The following is a 25686-nucleotide window of genomic DNA, read 5'->3' on the forward strand; positions in this document are numbered from 1 at the left end:
ATGTATGTATGGCATATAGGTTCGAAAATCAGCATTTGTAATGTATTATACAATCAATAAGTGAGTTCAAGTACACAGTGTTCACTAACCTGACTTAGGTTCACTAACCAGTGTCACCGATTTTCTTGGTTTTGGATTTCACATATTTATCTGCAGCAAGTCTCTTTTTTGGAATAGGTGATTCTCCAATCAATCCCAAAGACTCATTCAGTGTATTCAGTTCCATTTCAGGAGAATGAAATTCAAACTCCCCTGAACTGCCTGGTATTGGTGATTCACCTCCACCATCATTGTCCTCACTACTGCTAATAGCGCTGCTGGTCACTGGTAATGGTATTTCACTCTGAGTCTCTACCACACCTGGTTGTCTTTTTGCCAGTTTCTTACGACACTGGGTACAGATTTTCTGTGCACTTTGCAGTTTGAGGCTTGGATGAGCGGCTATGGCTTTTTGGCTAACAGCTCTCAAGCCAGACGACTTTGGTTTTTCATGAGCTCCAAAGGGATTGCAGCAGGATTTCTGCTTCAAGATGAACTTTTCCTTGGCAGTCGTCATTTTTCTGCAGCTCCTTCAGAAGTGAACTGCCAATTTCTGTTGGTGGCAGGCCTAAGCATTACACTAAGCCAACTTGGACTTTCCCTGGGGATCTTAGACTGTGAAAGTTGCATCACCTCGAATTACCCACATGGGAAATCCCAGTTGGAATTCCCCAGATGAGAATTCCCCTCAGGCCCAGTTGAAAATGAAAGTATATGATACTTCAAAGCAATTGATGGTTGTTCCCTGTGTTCCCTGTCATGGCTAGGTTAGAATGATTGTATAATACATTACAAATGCTGATTTTCGAACCTATATGCCATACGTACATGTACATTATTGCTCATATCTCAGACACTATTGGAGTGCCCATCACAAAACTTATGTGGAAGCTTCTTGACATCATAAGGTACATCTGGGATGAATTTGAGGAAATTTGAAGGATACATTTTTTTTGGATTCACGATTGAAGTTTATATTTTGTGATAACTTTTTTGTGATTGGAGGTAGGAAATTGTTGCCCAGACAAATTTATAGGGCATGAAAATACCTTTAAAATGACACCAAAACCAGCTCTCTAGGTGTTATACTTTTAGAGATATGGCCATTTGAATTTGCGACATCGCGCTAATTAGTCCAAAGTTCGTTAACCTGTATCTCACTAATTAAGAGGCTGTTAGCAAAAATATTTGAGTTCTAGCTGTTTTTCATGGGTCCCAATTGGTTCCCAAAGTTTTACAAAAATCTGAGAGATGACGGCAGATTCTTTGATGATTTGACATGGAATGACCCTTGTGCACAAAATGATATATATGTTTCATGATTCTCACAAGTATTGAGTGTGCTGATTTAAATGAGCATGACATATAGAACTATTTCTCTGAAAGAAGTGAGGGGACTGAAGGAATTGATAACAATGTTGTTATCCTGTAACAAATAAGGTGTGATTGTGTGTGAATTTAGCAATTCATATTTAATTGTGTTGAAAGTTAGCACAGTGTTACCACATGGATCATCTGAGAAGCATATGCGGCAATTGTCGGCACACCTGCGGTCTGTTTACAGTGTCATATCTGATAGATGTTTACTGGTACGAAGACATATTTGGTATCAAATGAAAGGTATTTTTATGAAGAATGTCCAGAAAGTTGTTGTTAATGTCAATCAAGTCTAGTGTGGCTAGATTGAAGATATAAGTTCGAATATCTTAGTCTGTGTTACGTTGGCACAGCGAAACATGGGGTATAGCTGTTCGACTTGATTTTTGAGGCCAATGGTAACACTAAATCTAAAATATATGCCATTTATAATGACCAGCAGATAATTACCTTTCAGATGATATATAACTTATATAACTCAGACCACTTTCAGCAATCTCAGGGAACATAACGACACGGAAAAGTTTACGGCGTAACATTGGCAAAAAATATATATTTTAAGGGTACCATGAAATATGTGTGAAAAATGAATAGTAAGAACCAGTTTATTTACTGTTACCAGTTGATTTCATGTTGAGGGGACCCTAGTGCTTCAAAAATATATGGGGTGGTAGAGTTGTGGGGGGGGGGGGGTGCACGAGGACCATATCTGGCCCATGGCCTATATGGGTTGGGGGTTCGTTTGTGATTGAATGAGGTAAGGGGATGAGGTAGGACTGCTTCGCAGTCCGAGTGTTAAGTTTCCTATAATCGTGATTAGGGAATGTACAGACAACAGTGTACTTTGAGGAAAAGAAAAAAAGAAGAGACCAAAATGTTTATTTTGTGAATGCTGGCTCGGTTGAGACTGTGAAGGCCGCAGTGTGCTGGGATATCTTTGTTTACAAGTGCAGGCTTGGATTGGTTTGATGTTGTTGGAGCTGGTTCGGGGAAACAGTGGCTGGGTTGAAGGTTATAATCCAGTATTATGTTAGGAGCATGCAATCCTGAACAAAATGGATTGCCATTGGGTATTTTTCAAATGATGTTTGTCAAAATGCTGGCTCCTGAGTAAGGGAAAGGAGCAGGAGAACTAAATTCACTGTTTCATGTTGTTGAAGCTGTTTGTTTAAGAGAATTGGGATGCTGCCCAATGCCAAAAGGTAACGGGGGAAGTGGGATACTGATGTCTGCATGAGGATGGCAGAATTTGCCTTCGAGGGACAAATTATTATGTTGACAAACTAGTTGTTTGCATGTAGTTCGTTAAATCGAGCGGACCAAGAGACTGCGCCAATCGAATAAAGTAATGTCCTTCGGATGGAAATGGAAGCCTTGTGACTGGCCTCGACTGTCTGTCTGTCTGTGAATGGAAACTCAGAGGGTTGGGCCAGACTTGGGCAGAAGGCAGATGGAGTGATACTGCTCTTGCCTCTTGCTTGGCAGAAGGTAATTGTGATTGTTGTTGATTCCACCCTACCCCCTGCCTGGTTTCACCCCTGTCTGCCTGTCCGATTTGTGCTCATGAAGTCCATGGGGCGAGCTCATTGGCCAAAATTGAGCTCTCGAGAGCTGAGGTGATTTTAACATTAGGATGCATCTCTCGAGGGACCCCTGGGTGGTCTTGAGAGCTGAAGTGTGAAATATGGTGATTTTATCTTGTGGACAATCCATGAATGGCTAGGCAGATGCGCCTGTAAAGGGAAAGTGTATTCACAACCCGTCTGGGTTGTGTCTGAAGACGTGGTTTTGGAGTAAGTGTGAATAATGTTTTGGGAAAGTGCAGAGATGACAAAGGAAAGTCGAATGAGATGGATTATTTGTCAATGACAAGTGACTTTGCAAGATTTGCTGAGGAAGTAGGGGAAAAGGTTGTAAAAGTTGATGGTAAAGGCAGGAAATAAAGGAAAGTGGTTATGGACTGTTGTTTTTGTGATAAGAAAGTGACAAAAGTGGTTAGCTTGCACTGGAGGGGAAGTGCACCAATGAATGTAAAGTTGTGAATTTTGTTTAACAAAATTGTGCTAGATTGCTACACGCAGGTTGACCCCAATCGGAATGGTGGTTGGGTGCTGGTGCAGATCGGATCACAGCTCTGCAGACCAGGTGAACAGAACTCCACCAGGTACTTTGGCATCACATCAATTAAATTATTGCTCATAAGGGGAGTTGATCGGGCAATTCCCCTAGGAAAATGTGTAAAGGAATTGTTTGTTTTGCATGGTTGACTCTAGGTTCTAGGGCCTAGGGCAAAGTGCAAAAGTGGGGGGTAGACTTGGTGATTGCAGACAGAGTTTAGCTAAAGAACTTGACGACGATTTCGTAATTTTCAGATAATTTTCCAGTGATTATTACTGGCGTGAAATTTGCGTGTCCAGGGAAAGAAAAAAAGATGAGTATGTCCAGGTATTGATCGGATAAGAGTGAGGTTTCAAAGGGAGAATTCCAGTTGATTTATTTTGATATTTAACTACCAGCTGCTAATGATGTGAATTGTGGTATGAGTCAATGTAAATAATTTTTTTACACAGGATTATTGGTGATATGAGTGAATAACATTGTGCAATAAGGCAAGTATATAGGAAAATTATATTTCAGATTTAAGTTGCAAGAATGAGACGCTTCTAGTATGGAAGCAATGCAGAATCATGTTTACAAATATTTGTGTTGTCAAAAAAATGATGCTTGCAATACAGGAAGGCAACAAAGCAAGATGGTGAAATGTGGTGAGTTTCACCAATGACTGATTATGGTTGGGGAGATAATGGTTGGTAATCATGTATTATGAGAGCAGGAGGAAGATGAATGAGACGTCCCCATGTGCAAATTGCTGTCCCCAACCACCTCATGCGTCCACAAAGGGGAAAGTCCGGGTTTGCCAACCCCCTGTTCCTGCGCACCAGGTGACCCCGAGCTCGCTGGATCGGCGTCAGTGGCTACGTTTGCATAGCGTTGAGCTGTGATCCCCAAGAATGCGCATTCCGTTAGGGTGCGCGTTCCGGAAGAAATAAGAGTACGCACTTCCGTTAGGGTGCGTGGTCTGGAAAAAGAAGAGTACGCGTTTCTGGTGCGTGCGCGTAGTCGTGACCCACCTCCCAACCTCGAGAATCCTGTGGTTTTTATCATCTCATATCCTGTGATTTTCTGGGGATTTTTTTTTCTTTATATAATCCCATGATTTCATTTTTTTATTTAATTTTCTTTCATCATTTCGATTTTATAATTCTGTGATTCTCTTTGTTATTTTTAATCCTTTGTTATTTGTCCTGTGATTTTCTTTGTTATTTTTCCTGTAATTTGATTCATGATTGTATCATCCGTTTTATAATCCTGGGACGTTGAGGTTCTTTTGATTTAATCCTGTGATTCCCTTTGTTATTTTGATGTGATCGTCCGTTTTAATAATCCTGGGACGGTGAGGTTCTTTCGATTTAATCCTGTGATTTCCTTTGTTATTTTGATGTGATCGTCCATTTTAATAATCCTGGGACGGTGAGGTTCTTTCGATTTAATCCTGTGATGTGATTTCCTTTATTATTTGTTCTGTGATTTTCTTGGTTATTTCTAATCCTTTGTTACTTTTCCAGTGATTTGATCATCCGTTTTATAATCCTGGGACGGTGAGGTTCTTTCGATTTAATCCTGTTATTTCCTTTGTTATTTTGATGTGATCGTCCGTTTTATAATCCTGGGACGGTGAGGTTCTTTCGATTTAATCCTGTGATGTGATTTCCTTTATTATTTGTTCTGTGATTTTCTTGGTTATTTCTAATCCTTTGTTACTTTTCCAGTGATTTTATCGTCCGTTATATAATCCTGTGATTTCATTATAGCCCGGTAATGTCATTTTGCATAGAATCCTGTAATGTTGATCAATCCTTTGATTTTCCGGTAGGGCACTGACTCCAATGCATGCTCCATTGTGTAAAATTTCCCCCTAATACAACGATGTGGTAATTCTCCTTTTTTCTCTCTAGGTCTAGCCAGCTCCTAAGGGGAGAGGGGGCCCATTGGGGTACTTGGACTTCGCCCCCACTTTTCTGACCCCACTCCATGGTAGGTTAGGAGGTGGCCCCAGCCCATTGCACGTGTCGAGGTACTCTTGACGGAGATAGGAGGATCCTCTTCTCTTTCGTGTATCATCAGATGGCCAGCTCAGTGTCGTGCAGCCATGCCCTCGTCTCTGGTCCTACATCGAAGAGGCCGGCTTCTGAAGGTGGTCTGTATAGGGGGCAGGTGGTAATTATGTGTTCGGCAGTCTGCTCAGGCTTGCCGCACTCGCACGCGGCGCTGTCTGCCAGGCCCCACATCTTCAGCGATGATTTGAAGCGGCCGGCCCCCGTACGTAGACGGTTCAGCAAGGTCCATTGCAGGCGTGGTATGTCTTCTCCTACAACGCCACCTCCTGGGTCCCAGATGTAGCGGTGGATGTGGGTGGGCCCGGCCGTTTCCCACACCTGCTTCCAAGATGCCGCCAGGCATGCGCTTCTAGACAGGTCCTCAGGGATATAACTGAACATCTCTTGTGCCGCCTTGTTGTAGGCATGGCGGGACTTGAGTCTGCTTGGAGGTGCCACTATCGTTGTGGTGTTGTGCAGGATGTGCCAGTCGTGTTTCTGGGCATTCCTTGCCAGGGCGAGGGTAGCAGCCTCCCGTCGGAGACCGGCCGGGGCGATTCCCGCTAGGACTGGCAGGTGGAATGCCGGGGTGGGCTTCAAACAACCAGCTACAATGCGGACGGCGTTGTTAATGGCAACCTCAACCTTTCTCACGTGTGGGCTTCTGCTCCAGGCTGGGGCGCAGTATTCGGCTGCAGAGTGGACCAGGGCTTGTGTGGATATTCGTAGGGTCTTGGCGGAGGCTCCCCAGGTCATACCAGTGAGACGTCGGATAAGCGAGACCCTTGATGTCTCCTTGGCCTTAACTTCTTCTAGGTGTTGCTTGAAGGACAGTATCCGATCTAGGCGTACACCGAGGTACTTTGGGGCTTGCTGGAACTCCAAGCGTTTGTTGTCGACGAACACGTCCAGTTCCCTTTTGCTTCTCTGTTGTTAAGATGGTATGCCGCTGACACTGTCTTACCAATGCTGAGCTGCAAATGCCACCGGAGGATCCGACGCACCACCATGGTGAACCAGGTAAATTGGGGATAAATGCCAAGTACTTCCAATGGTATCCCCAGGGGTATCCAGGGTGATAACTAAAACGATCTTTAAGATGTTGTAGTGACAGATGGAGGAGTGTGGTGGCAATGATTGGGGGCACCCATATATCTCACAGCTTCTCCCTTAGAATACTGAGTATTGGCCCCCGCTATACCCTCCCAAACCTCGGGAGGGCAGTCGAAGACCATAAATGACATTTCCACTACTTGCGTCCCAGCCGTGTTATGTCAGCCCAGCCATGTTATGTTCTCCCTGTGGCCTTGTCCCCTTAGCAAGGCTCCTCACTGTCTGGACCACCCCTTTGATTTCTCAGTATGGGATGAGGGGAGGGAGGGGGGAACCATGTATAATAACCGGCTTGACAGTAAGCACTCTAAGATTTTTGGTGGATGGCCTCGAGGTGCTTCCTTGTGCATTGTACACATCGCGACCTGCTCCTTGCTAATGTGGGTCGTGCTGCTGTGCGCCGGGAGCTGTCGGCTTGGCGCATGGACCTGTAAATCTTCCGTGCACGTTAATTAATAATTTCTATAATAAACCTCCTGTACTACAGTTCGGAATGCCTCCAGGGGTTCGTCTTGGGGTCAGCGGGGACCAGGGGGCGGGGCTGATCGCTGTCACCACATATATATACACATATACATATACTCGTATATACATTCCTGCATGGGGCTAGTGCGAATAAATTCTGACTCAACCCGTGACTCAAACCCACGGACCACATCACTTACATGGTGACAGCCCACTGAGCTATTGAGTCTTCGGGATATCCTCAGAAATTTCTCAGTAACACTGCAAGCTTTATAGTTGCCGATGTTTTACGTGCCTGCTAGGCAGACCCTGGATGTGAGGTGAGTGTGTGTATGTGTAACACACACTTACACACACACACACATACACATACACACACATACAGACAAACACAAACATATATATACACACACACATAAACACACACACACACACACACACACACACACACACACAATCATCCATTTATAGTAGATGAGCAAAGGTCGGAGAAATAAATTTCAAAAATGTGTTTTATATTCATGGTCTTCTGTTCAAACATCAAATGTTCCCACAACATTATTTCTCACCGAGATGATCAAGTTGATCTTCAGTAAAATGTTGCTGTAAAACCTCCCGGAAGGCAAAGCAAACACCGTCTTGCTCAGAAACTATTTGAAACTGTGCTTCCGCACTCCGACCAAATTCATCATCCACAGCAAGTGTACCGACGTATTCCCAACCAAAATAGCTCACAACACGTGCCATGGCAGTCACCTGATGAAGATCACTTGGCATTGTGCGAATGAGAAATGGAAATCGCTTCTTGTCACTCAGACACTTACAGGCAGCACCATAACTCACCTGATGAATGATACAAAGAAAGAATACATCGAGTTAGAAAAAAATTAGTCTTAGTTTATTATTAACATTACATTTTTGAAATCAATGGTGTTAATGTTATTGTTATGTCCAGCCAGATAATTACCAGAGGAACAGAGAAAACCTCAAAAAATGGACTCAAAAATTTTGCAACTTCTGATGCATAAGGTCCAACAATAGCTTTGAGTTCACATGTTTGTTTGGATTGGTTAACTGAAAGATTTATGGTTTCCATGATTTTGAAGCTGCTTTCCAAAACTTTTGGAATGGCAAAACACGAATCATATATAAGGTAACCAAGTGTCACATTAGAGAGAATGTCAACGTTTTGATTGATCTCATTAATGGCATAAACCATAACTAAGGCCCAGCGTAATGTCCTCGCACGTATTCTGCAACATGGTTATGGTTCGGCTGAGTAAGGTAGTGACTTACATCATCATCATCAACCAAAACATACACATTGTATCCAAAAAGCAACATACACATTATATCCAAAAAACAGCATACACATTGTTTCCAAAAAGCAACATACACATTATATCCAAAAAACAGCATACACATTGTTTCCAAAAAGCAACAAACACATTATATCCAAAAAGCAACATACACATTGTTTCCAAAAAGAAACATATACATTGTTTCCAAAAAGCAACATAAACATTGTTTCCAATAAGCAACATAAACATTGTTTCCAATAAGCAACATCCACATTGTTTCCAAAAAGCAACATAAACATTGTTTCCAAAAAGCAACATATACATTGTTTCCAAAAAGCAACATATACATTGTTTCCAAAAAGCAGCATATACATTGTTTCCAAAAAGCAACATATACATTGTTTCCAAAAAGCAACATATACATTGTTTCCAAAAAGCAACATAAACATTGTTTCCAAAAAGCAACATATACATTGTTTCCAAAAAGCAACATAACCATTGTTTCCAAAAAGCAACATATTGTTACAGACGCGGCTTTAGATGTTATATTGACCGAGCGGTGGTGTATTTAACCGCGTCCGAACAGTTACTCCCCGATTAGAACCCGATTCCACCCGACGTTGACCAGATCGCCCCACAGATATTCAATCGGGAAATCTCTAAAGCGACCGAAAGAGAATGAAAAAGAAGAAGAAGAAGAATACGGAGGAAGAACAGATTTATTATACACACACAAGCAATGGATGGAAGAAGCAGTAACACAGCGAATCGTTAACTTACACTATTCATTTTTACTTAGCCCCAAGACAACGAGCAGGACAGGACGTTCACACTTACACAGGGGATAATGCAGGCAGGTAGGGCTTGAGGTGGATTGCTTGATAGGGAGGCAAAGTCGGGAGGCCGCAGCTCGCAATTCCTCGCGGTTTTGGCGGGAAACCCTCCGTCGTGTATCCGCTGCGGTAGACGTCACGCGCTGGTTCGGCACACCTGCTCCTCTTCTTGGGGTGGAGCCGTCTCCCTCCTTTCAGCACGTCTCTCCAAAGCTGGTTTCCTTGCTGAGTACCTCTCCTCTTTGGCTTGGAGCGTTTCGCATCTCACCGCTCCTCTTGGTGCAGCCTCTTTGCTCATCTCCCAGGGTCATCTCCCAAGGCCTCTGGTAAAGCAGTCCCTTACAGTCGCTTTTATCACCTCGGGCGAAATCAAGCCGCCGGCTCCGAGGGCACGCCTACCGGGTCGCTCACCGCGGTGCTGATTGGCTGTTAGGGTTGGTTCACTCCTTCCCTCTTATGACGAGGTGGAGACACGCCTTTCTTCCCCAACCCTACCTCGTGGCCAATGGTGGTTGAAGAAAACCGCCCAAAATGCGGAAGGCAATTGGAAGGGAGGTTTTGGGGAAATTGGAAGGGCCTACGCTTATTTTGTTTGATACAATGCAAAGTCAATCTAGTGGGAAACACATATTTAGCCTACATGGAATAAGGAAATACACTATTTAAAAGATATATCGTGACCTGCGTGTAAGTTTCATGGAATTAACTAGGACGACGGCTGCGACCATTATTTACATTACGAGGATGTTACCATACTTTTGTAACGTTCACATTGTAACGTTTCCACTATTCGTTACAATATACATTGTTTCCAAAAAGCAACATACACATTGTTTCCAAAAAGCAACATATACATTGTTTCCAAAAAGCAACATAAACATTGTTCCAAAAAGCAACATATACATTGTTTCCAAAAAGCAACATATACATTGTTTCCAAAAAGCAACATACACATTGTTTCCAAAAAGCAACATAAACATTGTTTCCAAAAAGTAACATACACATTGTTTCCAAAAAGCAACATGAACATCGTTTTCAAAAAGCAACATAAACATCGTTTCCAAAAAGCAACATAAACAATGTTTCCAAAAAGCAACATATACATTTCCAAAAAGCAACATATACGTTTCGAAAAATCAACATATACATTGTTTCCAAAAAGCAACATATACATTGTTTCCAAAAAGCAACATTCACATTGTTTCCAAAAAGCAACATTCACATTGTTTCCAAAAAGCAACATATACATTGTTTCCAAAAATCAACATATACATTGTTTCCAAAAAGCAACATATACATTGTTTCCAAAAAGCAACATATACATTGTTTCCAAAAAGCAACATATACATTGTTTCCAAAAAGCAACATATACATTGTTTCCAAAAAGCAACATATACATTGTTTCCAAAAAGCAACATATACATTGTTTCCAAAAATCAACATATACATTGTTTCCAAAAAGCAACATATACATTGTTTCCAAAAAGCAACATATACATTGTTTCCAAAAAGCAACATATACATTGTTTCCAAAAAGCAATATATACATTGTTTCCAAAAAGCAACATATACATTGTTTCCAAAAAGCAACATTCACATTGTTTCCAAAAAGCAACATAAACATTGTTTTCAAAAAGCAACATAAACATTGTTTCCAAAAAGCAGCCTAAACATTGTTTCCAAAAAGCAACATGAACATCGTTTTAAAAAAGCAACATAAACATTGTTTCCAAAAAGCAACATAAACATTGTTTCCAAAAAGCAACATACACATTGTTTCCAAAAAGCAACATGAACATCGTTTTAAAAAAGCAACATAAACATTGTTTCCAAATAGCAACATAAACATTGTTTCCAAAAAGCAACATAAACATTGTTTCCAAAAAGCAACATATACATTGTTTCCAAAAAGCAACATAAACATTGTTTCCAAAAAGCAACATTCACATTGTTTCCAAAAAGCAACATATACATTGTTTCCAAAAAGCAACATATACATTGTTTCCAAAAAGCAACATATACATTGTTTCCAAAAAGCAACATAAACATTGTTTCCAAAAAGCAACATTCACATTGTTTCCAAAAAGCAACATATACATTGTTTCCAAAAAGCAACATATACATTGTTTCCAAATAGCAACATAAACATTGTTTCCAAAAAGCAACATAAACATCGTTTCCAAAAAGCAACATTCACATTGTTTCCAAAAAGCAACATATACATTGTTTCCAAAAAGCAACATATACATTGTTTCCAAAAAGCAACATAGACATTGTTTCCAAAAAGCAACATTCACATTGTTTCCAAAAAGCAACATATACATTGTTTCCAAAAAGCAACATAAACATTGTTTCCAAAAAGCAACATTCACATTGTTTCCAAAAAGCAACATATACATTGTTTCCAAAAAGCAACATATACATTGTTTCCAAAAAGCAACATAAACATTGTTTCCAAAAAGCAACATATACATTGTTTCCAAAAAGCAACATATACATTGTTTACAAAAAGCAACATATACATTGTTTCCAAAAAGCAACATACACATTTTTGCTTGACCTTTGCAACAGTTTTTGGGTTCCTTTCATTTAATAGCAGTCATGACCTGGGATCATCACCGAGAATAGCCATCATGCCCTGGGATCATCACCTAGAATAGCCATCATGCTCTGGGATCATGACCAATAATAGCCATCATGATTTAGGATGGCTGTCATAACCTGCAATCATTACTTCGGATAGCTATCATGACCTGGGATCATGACCTGGTATAGCCGTCATTAGATTTGCATCAATGCATAAATTCAGCCACCCATTCTGTGATTGTAGAATCTGAAGTCACACTCTCACCACGCATGGCCAACAGCACTTGAGTATTTCTGCGGAGCTGGACATCTTTGCACAAAATTCATAATACGTTGATGCACAATTTCAGCGAAATTCATTATTGTATAACAAAGCAAACTTATGGATTATATTCCGAAACAACATAATATGTCAGAGCAATGAAACTATAAATCGACCAAGATATGCATATACATAATGTCATAATAATTTCGTGCATCGTTTGGCTACTGGTTGCGTCATTGCAGGGATCATGCGCTGGTGCCGATTAAATGCCACCTGAAAGTTCGAGCAGGAATTTGGAATTTTTTCAGGACGAAGGGGATAGTTACTTATTCTTTGTGAAGGACACCATGAGATATTTTACATCCAACAGCTAATGCGAGATACCAGTTTGGCAGTTTATAGATGGGGCGACATTCCAACACAGCCGAGATAGCTCAGGTGAGTTCGCATACCTGTACGCTACATTTCTCACCCTATAAGCAAGTTTATAATGAACAATACACCTGGTATCTACCTTGCGAACAATTACCCTGATCCGTCAACATTCGGAATGCCTCTCATTTTTGAATTTTATAATTCAAATGAATTTTGAATTGAAACAATGTGAAATGAATTTTATAATAGTAAGGGAAACATATGAAAATCGGTTAACTAAATTGTTACCAAAAAATGTCTTCACCAATATGTTTGTAAAGGTGTGTAATAACATGTGTTAAAATGTTGAAGGTCAACTCCCGTGGGAAACCCAGAAAAAAAGCTGTTGAATTCGGGTACCGAAAAATTATTTTCGAGAATTTTTTTTTTTTATCGGCCCTTAAGTAACTTATGAGGGGTCAAATAAGGGTTTTTCATGATTCTGAGTTGATTGTTAACATTTATATTTCACCACAGACACTCCTTTGTGGAAAAATAATTTCTAAATATATCTCATTTTCTACTTTGCAGGACATGGAGTCTAGCAATATGGATGAAGACGTTACTCCACCTGTGCTCAATTGCTTCATCTGTGCACGCTCGGATACACCAGCTGAAAGGCTCATACAGGCAACTACAAAGGGATACTCAACGTTATTGAAACAAGCAGAAACTGTCGAAAATGTTACTGTTGTGGAACGTATGAAGGAGGCTCAAAAGGAAGGAAAACTGAGGTACCACCAGAAGTGTAAAAATGATCTGTACAACAACTTTGTTGCAACCACCAAGAAGTCAGCTCAAGCATCAAAGGCAGAGAAAGAGTCATCAAAGTTGAAGAGAAGACGCACTACTTGTGAGTTCAGTTCATCAACTGGCTGCAGTTCTAGAAGATCACAGTCAGTTGACCTCCTGTATAAGGATGTATGCATTCTTTGCAACCAACCAGCCCAGCTCTACAAAAATAATCCAGCACAAGCTAGAAAGAAATACAGAGTGCCAGATAATTTGACTGCAGATACACTGAAGGCAAGCTTGCTGAAGACAGCACGGAGTCGCGGGGATGACTGGGGCACTGAAGTCACTGGACGCCTGGAAGGGATCAACAACTTGGTAGCAGAAGAAACACTGTACCATTTGCGATGCAAACTTATGTTTGCGAGAGGTGACAGTTTGTCCAAGACTGATGAGGAAGGAAAAAGGAAGAGAGGACAGAGGAGTATTGATGAGGAGCGAGAGGCAGTTTTTATTGAATTCTGCGAATGGTTAGACTCAGAATTAGAGCATGGGGTAATGAACATGGACCAAGTCCATGAAAAGCTGCAGGAGTTTGATCAGTCACCAGAGAAGAGCCTTTCTTATTCAAAGCATTGGCTAAAGATAAAACTTCTAGAGAAATACGAAGACACCTTGTATTTCACAACACAGGAAAGAAGGGCAGATGTACTCTGTCTCAAAGATGGCACCGACAATATTCTGCGAGGGCATCATGCTAATCTTGACCATGGAGATGAGAAGACTCAGATCATAAAGACGGCACTCAAGTTCATATCCAATGATATTGCCTTGATTGATTTAGGTCCAAAGTCATACCCCACCACACACAGTATGACTGACATCGATAGTCAGCTGACACTTGTTCCTGCAAGCCTTCAGATGTTCTTGAGACCGATTGTCAAGACAGACGAAAGAGTTGCCGTTTGGGGGCAGAATTTTATTAAGGCCTGTCGACCTCGGTCTGGAGTATTGCCACACCAAATGGGGCTTGCCATACAACTTGATCATAGATTTGGGTCAAAATGGATGCTCAACAAGTTCCACCGGCTGGGATACACTGAGTCTTACACGGAGACACAAAACTACAAATACTGCTTCCTTAATAGTAGGAGTGGAGATGATGTTCCAGATACTTCTGGCACTCTTGACACCATTGTGGAGGAAACCGATGAACAGATCAATGATGAGGTTGCGGTTGATGCTGCGCTTTTTTTTTTCTTTTTTTCTTTTTGTATACAAGATCGAGGCTCGTGAAAGATCGAACATTAATCAAACAGAAAGACAAACAGACAAACAAAATAAATAAATTATGTCACCCACAGGGTGAACCGTATCTTGCCAAAATGTGAAAATTCCGTTTTTTCGTCATGACGTCATATAGCGTCAAACTGTTTACAGATCTGGGAAGCACTCATCAAGGGCATTCATATGAGGTATTACTCGATATGGTACCTACGATTTCAAAATTTGACCTTGGGGTCAATAATTTTCGACCTCCAGCGCTAACCATGAAGGTCAAGGCCGATCGCCACCAAAAACTAATCAGCTGAGCGCCGGACCATATACTAGATTCCCATGAAGTTTGGAGACGATCCGATCAAAGTTACTCAAAAAATTAGTGTTTCGTCGACCTCCATGATTGACCACAAAGTGACCTTGACCTTTGACCTTGACCTTCAAAATTTTGTGTGCTGAAGGGTATCTCTATAGGACTCTGATATGCGAAGTTACAGGAGTTTCCAATAATAACTGTGGTCTACAGAGTGATCTAAACGTGAAAAAAAATGATTAACCACAAACAAAAAAACAAACAAACATACAAGCTGACGAATACATCTTGCAAAAACTTCGTTTTGGCAAGATAACAAATAACATCGGGAGCGGTAGACAAGATGGGGAGAGAGGGGGAAGGACACAAACACAACATTTGAGAGCAGGGACCGAGAGACATGGAGACATCGAGAGAACTGTGGGAGGGAGAGGGCTTTGGGGGGAGGCATGGGAAGGGGGGGGGGTGGGAGAGGTATAAAACATATGGACACTGCCAAGACTTCCAGGAAAGAAGTTGGAATTTCAAACAAGGTGGAGCTGGGGTGAATTAGTGGGGGTAGAAAAGATCAAGGTTTTGGATGGGGGAAGATAAGAGATGGTGGTGAACAGCTGTTTTGAAGACCTGGAGGGAGGAGTGTGATTGAAGTGAGTGTGGGAGTTTGTTCCAGAGGCGGGAGAAAAGAGGAATGAAAGAGTGAAGGTGAGCAGAGAGCCGAGATTTCGGCAGTTTAACCATCAGAGGGTGGCTGGCAGATCTTGTGCGACCTGTAGGAATATTTGGGGGCCAGTGCACAGAGAGAGCTGGGGGAGCAAGGCCGGAGAGGAGTCGGTAGAAGACAGAAAGACCACCTACCTGCCTGCTGTGAGTGAGCGCTTGAGGATCAATCAGTGATGACAGCCAAAGTGCCAGCCAGTGAAAGTGAATTGTCAAGTAATGATCAGGTTGTCTTTATGGAGGTTGGGGAAACAAACAATGCAGTCACTCAGTTTGTTGGAGACAATATAGATTTAAACATTGTCTCTATTCACGGAAACACTCCCTTTCACTCAACGGGTTGGATCGAAGTCACCTCTCCGGCACCACCTTTGCCAGATCCACAGACAACAGCAGCTTTCCCCCGGGTGAAGTTGAAGGCACTCGACAAAGCTAAGATCCTGAGAGGAACTGAAGTAAAGATTATTCCATTTACGAACAGGAAACAGATAGGAACGAACGCGATCATGTTTCTCCCCCTCGCTGAGCTTTCCTCCTCCCTGGCTCATGATCAGCCACTCCTCACTCCAGGTGACACACTCTGGGCAGCGGGGTGGGTGATCAAAGCCAACGATCCTGAGTTCCCACACTCCAACTGGAATGGCTGGATGAAGAGAATCCATGCTAATGATGCAAAGCAGAGCACACAGATCGAGTTCCTCCCAGTTATTGAAGGAGACCCTAATGACCTCAACACAATCTTCACCACTCTGAAAGAGTGCATACAGTGCGCTGGGGTCGCTATAGTGACCTTTGATCTTCCGATTTGGCTGAAGGCTGCGAATATAATAAAGCAGGCAAATCTACCCGTCATTCCAAGGTTGGGTGGTTTTCACCTGCTGAAGTCTAAACTCAGAATCATGAAAAACCCTTATTTGACCCCTCATAAGTTACTTAAGGGCCGATTAAAAAAAATAAAAATTCTCGAAAATAATTTTTCGGTACACGAATTCAACAGCTTTTTTTCTGGGTTTCCCACGGGAGTTGAACTTCAACATTTTAACACATGTTATTACACACCTTTACAAACATATTGTTGAAGAAATTTTTTGGTAACAATTTAGTTAACAGATTTGTGAAATATCTCATAAAATGCCCTTACTAACAACCACCTCATGCTCGTAATACATTTTTGGACAATTGCACATCCTTCAGATAACTTAAATAATAATAATAATATATAAATAATAATTTAATAATATAATAATAAATTTTATAATAATAATAATATAATGAATACACAACAACAACATGCATTTTAAAAGGCCATTTTCCCTGCTAGAGCGGGGGTTAGCCTTGCGGTCCCCATGACAATCTTCTCCATTTTGCCCTATTTTCTGCATCTCTCCTTGTTAACCCCCTTGCCCGCATTTCTTCTTCCACCATCTTTAGCCAAGTCTTTCTCGGTCTTCCCCGTCTTCTACTTCCTTCTACATTCATTTCCATCACTCTTCTCAACCAGTCACTTTCATCCTTCCTCAACACATGACCAAACCATCTCAACCTGTTCCTCTTCACAGCATCAATCACAGGCTCTATTCCCATCATCTTTCGCAATTCATCATTTGTCTTCCTCTCTCTCAACGATACTCCGCACATCCGTCGAACCATTCGCATTTCCACCCTTTCCAACCTTCGTTGCTGCTCTACGTTCATTACCCATGTCTCGCTCCCATAAATCATAACACTTCTCACACATGCAGCATACACCTTTCCCTTCAGCTTCAACGACACTCCCCTCATCATCAGCACGCCACTCAATTCCCGAAACTTCTTCCATGCACATCTCACTCGAGCAACCGTTGCCGAGTCCGATCCACCTTCTCCATTCAGCATGTCTATGATGATTGATGATATGATATGATGATATGATGAATATAATGAATGATTAAATAATAAATAAAATTATAATAAATTTTTTTATTTTTTTTATTTATATTAACTCAAGTTATTTTCAAACATCTAAAAAACATATTGCACTTTTATCAGAAAAATATTTGAAGTTCAAAACAATTAATTTCAAACAAAATACACTTACGATGAGCACTTTGGCAGAACAGGTGCTTTTCGCACGAGCAACTGGTCGTCCGCCTGGAAGAGATGCAACGGAAAAATTCCTCCAATAACAACATCTCCATCCTGCGACAGCGTTTGTAGTCCATTTATTCTTCTGTGCTTACACAATGCTCCACACACAAAATGGATGTTCGAAAGAAAGAGCGTAAGCATCAATATCGTTCTCATAAACAATATTTGCAAGAGAAAATGCCTTTTCCCCAATATTGTGATTAATAAATGGCTTGAAAACATCGGAACGCCAGTGATGAAACCTGTTTCAAGTTGAATTTATCGGCTTTGAAAAATTGTAAATAATGTTTTCAGTCTTCAAATTTTTCGATCGAAGCAATGACTTTTCATCTTCAACTTGATTTGGGACTGTTATTGAATCAGCCTCGTTGCAAACTCCAGCGCAGCAAATGTCAGACTCTTATATTATAGGAACGCCAATAAGCCATGAATTATGAACCTCATTCGGCAATCGTGAAATAAATAGTTATCATCAGCACAAATTGATTTCAATCATTAAGAAAACATTCAGACATTATTGAAAACAAAATGAACAATTTTAATTGAAATGACTACCATGAAGGAATACATTACAAATTTGACAATAACTTCCATGTTTTCAATTTATCAGCTGAAGCAATTTAACTTTAACTGCCATTCAATTTGAAGATCTACATTGAGCATTGAAAAATGCATGACAAAGGAAAATAAAAAGACAGCGATATATAATATGGGGAACATGGATGATTGTTATATGTTAAAACTGCTCGGTATAAAATTTATTATCAAAGGTCGGACATGACAAAAACAAAAACATTATTTCACAGAAACATTTTTGAGATATGGAGGGGAGTTGTATATGTATATGTGAAGATGAAGAACCCAGATGTGATCATCTTCACATATGAAGAACCTAGAACCCACATTGCATTTATCATATTTCGTCAGGAACCGACTCATTGTTACCCGGCAACGCCGAACTCTTTTGCAGGTATATATATATATATATATATATATATATTTACAGTCACGTGAAAAAGTAAGTACACCTCATGTAAAGTTTTGACTTTTTCAACATATTTCAACATACAGCTATTTGATCTTCATTTCAACAATATTGAAAGATAAAGGTGATATAATATAACAAATATCATGAAACATTTACATTTTGTAGTCCATTGTATAATTTAAATAAATGTAAATGCAAATTTCGCATGTGGAAAAAGTAAGTACACCCCTACATTTATCACGACTTCAAATACCTAAAATTAGAATCAGGTGCAAATGATTAGAACATCGTTAGAGAGGATCTTGGAGGAACCTGTCTTATTTAAACCTCAGACATTTAGTTTGGTTTGCTCTTTGTTGTTGAAATGTGCGGCGTCACCATGCCTAGATCAAAAGAGCTCTCTGAGGCCTTCAGAAAGAATGTTATAGATGCCAATGAGTCTGGGAAGGGATTTTAAAAGATCTCCCAACAATTTGAAATCAATCCTTCGACTGTCCGGAAGATCATCTACAAGTGGAGAAGATTCCAAACAACTGCCAACTTGTTCAGGCCAGGCCGCCCTAGCAAGTTCAGCACGAGAGCAGACCGCAAGATGCTGAAAGAAGTCTTTAAGAACCCCAGAATGTCATCATGGGACCGACAGGTAGCTCTTGCCACTGTTGATGTCAAAGTGCACGAGTCTACCATTAGAAAGAGGCTGCACAAATTTGATCTAAATGGGAGGTGTCCCAGGAGGAAACCTTTGCTGTCCAGAAAGAACATCAGGGCAAGACTAAAGTTTGCCAATGAACACCGAGGCAAAGACCAGCACTTCTGGTACAATGTGCTCTGGACAGATGAGTCAAAAGTAGAGCTATTTGGCCACAGTACCAGAAGACATGTTTGGCAAAAACCAAAGACAGCATTTGACCACAAGAACCTGATACCAACTGTAAAGCATGGTGGTGGAAATATTATGGTTTGGGGCAGCTTTGCTGCATCAGGGCCTGGGCAGCTCACTATCATAGAATCCACTATGAATTCTTAATTGTACCAGAGGGTGCTTGAGAATAATGTGAGGCCATCTGTCGGAAAGTTGAAGCTCAACCGAAGGTGGACCTTGCAACATGACAATGACCCTAAACATACCAGTAAATCCACCAACGAATGGCTGAAAATAAGGAAATGGAGGGATCTGGAATGGCCAAGTCAAAGCCCGGATCTAAATCCCATCGAGATGTTGTGGGGGGATTTGAAACGAGCTGTGCATGCAAGAAACCCCTCAAACATCGCACAGCTGAAAGAATTCTGCATGGAGGAGTGGGTAAAAATTTCTCCCAGTCGATGTCAGAGAATGGTAGATAGTTATAAGAAATGCCTACTTGAGGTTGTTTCTGCCAAAGGGGGCAATACCACCTATTAGAGCCAAGGGTATGCTTACTTTTTCCACTTGCGAAATTTGCATTTATGTTTATTTAAATTATACAATAGACTACAAAATGTAAATGTTTCATGATGTTTGTTGTCTTATATCACCTTTATCTATCAATATTGTTGAAATGAAGATCAAATAGCTGTATGTTGAAATATGTCGAAAAAGTCAAAACTTTACATGGGGTGTACTTACTTTTTCACATGACTTTATATGCAGTCTTAGCCCAAAATATTGGCACCCTTGCACTTTTTTCAAGTAATGCACCATTTGTTCCAGAAAATTGTTGAAGTAAAAAAATATTTTGGGATCCACATGTGTATTTCTTTGGTTTGCAGTGGAACAAAACAAAAAATCTGAAAACATTACTAAATCTTAGCTTATTCCACAAATAAATCCGAAAATGGCCCGAACAATATTATTGGCACCTTCTAGAAGTTGTGAGAAATAATTACATTTCAAGCAGATGATTCTCCTTTACTTTGATTTTTGTATTACAGGCATCTGCAACTCACCAGAGGTGAGTACAATTCCACTCATTCAACCAGTTTGAACAGAGAAAAGAGTCATTCTGCTGTTTTGTGTCACTGTGTGTACCACAATTAGCATGGAGAAAAGAAAGAAAACCAGATAATTTATCGGAGGAGGTCAGACACAAGATTGTTGCCAAGCATGGACAATATCAAGGTTAAAATCCATCTCCAGAGACCTTGATGTTCCTGTGTCCACCATACGCAATGTTATCAGGACGTTTAAGGCCCATGACACTGGAGCCAACCTACCGGGATGTAGCCACAAGAGAAAACTTGATCGAATATTGCAGCAAAGGATTGTTTGAATGGTGGAGAAAGCATCTCGATAAACTGCCAAACAGATTCAAGCTGACCTTTGGACACAATGTACGACAGTTTCAACTCGCACAATCTGTCGCCATCTCAATGAAAGGGTGTTCCCAGGAGGACCCCACTGCTGAGAGAGAAACAGATGAAAGCCCGACTAGAGTTTTCCAAAACACACTGGAACGAAGCAAAATCCTTCTGGGAGAATGTCCTTTGGACAGATGAGACTAAATTAGAGCTTTAAGGTAAAGCACATCATCTCTTTGTTTACAGAAAACAAAATGAAGCCTTCAAAGAAAAGAACACCTTCCCGATAGACAACATGGAGGATGTTCAGTAATGTATTCGGGTTGCCTCTGGCACAGGGTACCTTGAATGTGTGCATGGCATCATGAAATCAGGAGATTACAAAGGCATTTTGGAGTGCAATGTTGAACCAAGTGTCAGAAAGTTGGGTCTCCATCGAAGGTCATGGGTCTTGCAGCAGGACAATGACCCCAAACACACTTCAAAAAGCACCCAGGAATGGCTCAAGACAAAATGCTGGACTGTTCTGAAGTGGCCAGCAATGGGTCCAGATCTAAATCTCATTGAACATCTGTGGGGAGATCTGAAAACAACAGTTGGGAGAAGGCACCCTTAAAATCTGGGAGAACTGGAGCAGCTGCCACAAGAAGAGTGGGCCAAACTGCTAGTGGAGAAGTGTAGGAAGCTCATTCGTGGCTATAGGAAACGCTTGGCTACAGTTATTTTGTCCAAAGGCCAAAGTTGCTGACGGACAGAACATTTTTTTCAGCTTTTGTCCTTTCTTCAGTTTCAGTTTTTGTTTCAGGATTTTTTCAGCTTTTGCAAAGTGCTACCAAATATTAAGTCGAGTGTGTCAATAAATTTGTCAATGCCATTTCTTTTTATTTTCTGATTTAAAAGGATACATTATGTTCTGAATCAAAAACAAACATTCTGTTATATTAACAGTTAAATGTTGTGGAGACCAGGACAAAATACTGTGGAGACCAAATACTTTCGTCAATTTAAACTTATTTTTAGAGAAAATTGTGAATTATTTGAAAAAAATTACAAGGATGCCAATATTTTTGGCCACGACTGTATATAAACAGACTTGGCATTTAATATGGAATATTTTTTTTTATCTTGACTTAGGTTTACTTTCTGAACTCAGTATATCAATCTGGTGAGTTTCTTTTACGCTTCGGTGATTTCTTTGTCAAAAGAACCATGTCACTGATTGTCTTTCGCAGCAAGAAGTCAACATCAGGATAATATCACAGGTGGCGTGACAAAATGTAAGGACAGGTACATTTGACGATTGGCTTCACAATCGGGTATATAAGGGTTGTTGGTTCTGTATTAGTGGAAAACAACTGCTGCACGTCTACAAAAGTTATTGCCGCTTCCTGTGTAGATGGTCCGTCAACTTGACAATGCTGTTTGTCAGGGAGTGGTGGCTTTACGAAATTCCGGCATGAAACAGCGTGCGATTGCTTGGCAGTATGGCATCACTCAAGGTCAGGTGTCAAAGATCCTGAAACGAAATGCTCAGAGGGGTGTCCCTACTCCAATACCGAGGCCAGGACGTCCCCGCAGAATCACAAGGAGAGATGATCGCCAGCTGCACCGGTTAGTCTGCAATGGCCGTACCAAGTCAGCTAATCGGCTTAGGGCTGAGTGGCAGCAACTGACAAATGTGCCTGTATCCAGAAGGCTAGTCAATGAATGGTTCAAGCAGGCTATCGTGCCAGGCGTCCCCTGAGAAAGCCACGCCTGACCAGACAACACAGCCAGCGCCGATTGCAATGGGTCAGAGAGCACCGTCAATGGCAGCCAGGACACTGGAATCACGTGACCTTCAGTGACGAGTCTAGATTTCTGGTCTATCGTCAAGATGGCCGCGTCCGAGTGTGCAGACAATTGCATGAAGCCTACAACGAAGATTGTATAGTGCCAAGAGTCCAAGCTGGAGGTGGTGGGGTGACCGTTTGGGCTGCTTTTCATGCAGAGGGCAAAACTGACCTGGTTGTTCTGAATGGAAACCTGAACCAGTTCAAGTACAGGGCCATTCTGGAAGAAACATTGCTTCCATTTGCTCGTGCAGCCTTTCGAGGAAACTTTGTCTTCCAAGATGACAATGCACGGCCTCATCGTGCTCGCATGATCCAACACTTTCTTGTTGACCATGGTGTCGAGCATATGGAGTGGCCTGCCATGTCCCCGGATATGAATCCGATAGAGAAATTGTGGGCAGAATTAAGGTGTCAAATCGACAACTTGGTCCAGCAGCCCACCACTGTGCGTGAATTGCAGCAGGCTATTGTCACTGCATGGTAAGCGATTCCTGTCCAAACCTTGGCAAATCTCGTGAACAGCATGCCTCAACGTGTACGTGCTCTCCTGAATGCTCGTGGGGGTTACACGAAGTACTGAACTGTAATTTTACTGTCCGTAATCCCAGTCATGATTTAACTTTTGTTTTTGTTGAAAATTTTTTTGGCTCATGTGTAAAATAAAGAGATAGTTCTGGAAAATGTACAGACGTTTAACACAGTACTGTCCGTGAATTGAGTTCGATATCAGTTTACATCACTTTTCAGGATCAATTTATTTGCTTCGAAATGTCAAAATGTGTTTTTTGTTTCTTTTAAAGGTCACATTAACAAAATCGAGAATAATTTCAACATAATTCCAATGAACTTTTGGTTCTAAGTCATCTTGAAAAGTAAGTTCACCCCTACAAAATTTTTTTCCATATTAAATGCCAAGTCTGCATATATATATATATATATATATATATATATGTATATATATATGTATATATATATATATATATATATATATATATATATATATATATATATATATATATATATATATATGTATATGTAAATATATATGTATATATATTGTTGTGGATATGACAATGGTTTTTTTTTTTTTATTGTATGGTAAATTGTTGTAAATATCACCCTCTGTAAAATGTAATGATTCCTTGTAAATACCTCCGTAGTGTAAAGATAAAAAGGGCGTCTCGGTAGTTATTCCATAAACACCACATTGCAGGACCCGATAAAACCCTTGTTCAGTAGCTTATATCTTATTATGTCTCTTAGGGTAAGGCTGTGTCTCCCATTAATTTAAATACTCCATTGCACCAAGTGAAATAAGAGTAGATCCCCTTTCATTTCATTTCAATGGCCATCTGCATTTTGGGTGGTTTTCTTCAACCACCATTGGCCACGAGGCAAGGTTGGGGAAGAAAGGCATATCTCCACCTCGTCATAGAGGGGAGGAGTGAGCCAGCCCCAAACAACCAACCGAGCACGAGGGGTTTGGTTTGAGAGGGCGGAGGAAGAGCGATTGGGGAGGTTCGCAAAGTTTCAAGGGTGGGACTATATATAACCCATGAGAGACGCCCCCAAGAGAGATGCGCTTTTACTGAGACGAGGAGATGAGTCTGAAAAGAGAGGTCCATGACAAGAGCTGAGTTGGTCGTCACGGGTGGTCAGTGGTTGCGTTGAGTGGTTGCGTTGGAGAAAGAGTGGTTGGACCAAAGAAAGAGAGAGGAGAGAACCCATCACGCCAGACCCCCCACCAGCGCGTCGGCTGCGACAGTGATCCGACCCGTGATCCGACCTGTGATCCCGTGCACACGACAGGATCGGTGGCATCAGCGGCCGTCGAGGTCCAGCCCGACGTCCTGTGCGGGATCAAGCTCCAGCCAGCACCGTGCCGTCCTCCCCCTCCAGCCACACACCTCCTTCCAGCCAATCCACTCTGCAATTCCCCGTGTGAGTCGTCTTTGTTTGTTCTGTCCTGGGTAGGTAATTAAGCTTGTATAAGGAATTCACTGTGTCACCTGCGTCTCATGTCCCTGTACATAATCGTGACTGCTCCTTTTTGCTTGTGTGTGTAAATAGTAATAAATCCCGTTACTCTTCTGTACGTCTTCTTTCTCTTTGCATTCGGTCGCTTTAGAGTTTTCCCGATTGAGTAGCTGTGGCGCGATACGGCCAACGTTTGGGTAAATCGGGTTTTAGTCAGGGAACAACTGTTTGGCCGCGGTTACACCACCACTCGGTAAAAATAACATCTAATCCGCGGACCGTAACAAATTGGTAGTCAGGAGTTGGGATTCGAACCTGGGACTAAATTTATTTAGCCCAAATTTTGGACACCAATTGTGTTATTACAGCAACAAATTGGTGTCGGGGAGTGAGATACGAGGCCCGAAGCACGCTTAACGCGCTCAAAATTACGAGCTGCTGGAAATTTGTGTTGTAAAGCAAAACCCGAATTTTGAAATTGCGCCATGGCTGGTCAAGGCGACGGGATGCCGTTGGGAGAAATAGAGATAAACGGGGTGGAATCGACCCAGGACCTCGGGGAAATGTATATGGAGGATGTGGTTGAGGGGGTATCAGGCGCACAAAATGGCGTCCTCGCGCACGTGGGTGCAGCGGCACCAAATTTAACGGCGCCCGCGACCGTAGCAGCGCCGTTGGTGGATCCGAACCTTTTTATGTTACAAATGGGGGCCCTTATGGACAAAATGAGGGACGAATTGGGGGTAAAAATGGGCGAAATGGGGGGCAAAATGGATGCTCAGGGTGAGCGAATGGGGGTAATGAGGGACGAAGCGAGGGCCGATAGTGAGCGATTGAGGGACGAGGTGAGGGGTACCAACGCCCAAATTGGGAAGTTAGACAATAATTTTGA

Source organism: Myxine glutinosa, chromosome 3, assembly GCF_964187855.1.
Source record: "Myxine glutinosa chromosome 3, kmMyxGlut1.1, whole genome shotgun sequence".
NCBI classification, from domain to species: Eukaryota; Metazoa; Chordata; class Myxini; order Myxiniformes; family Myxinidae; genus Myxine; species Myxine glutinosa.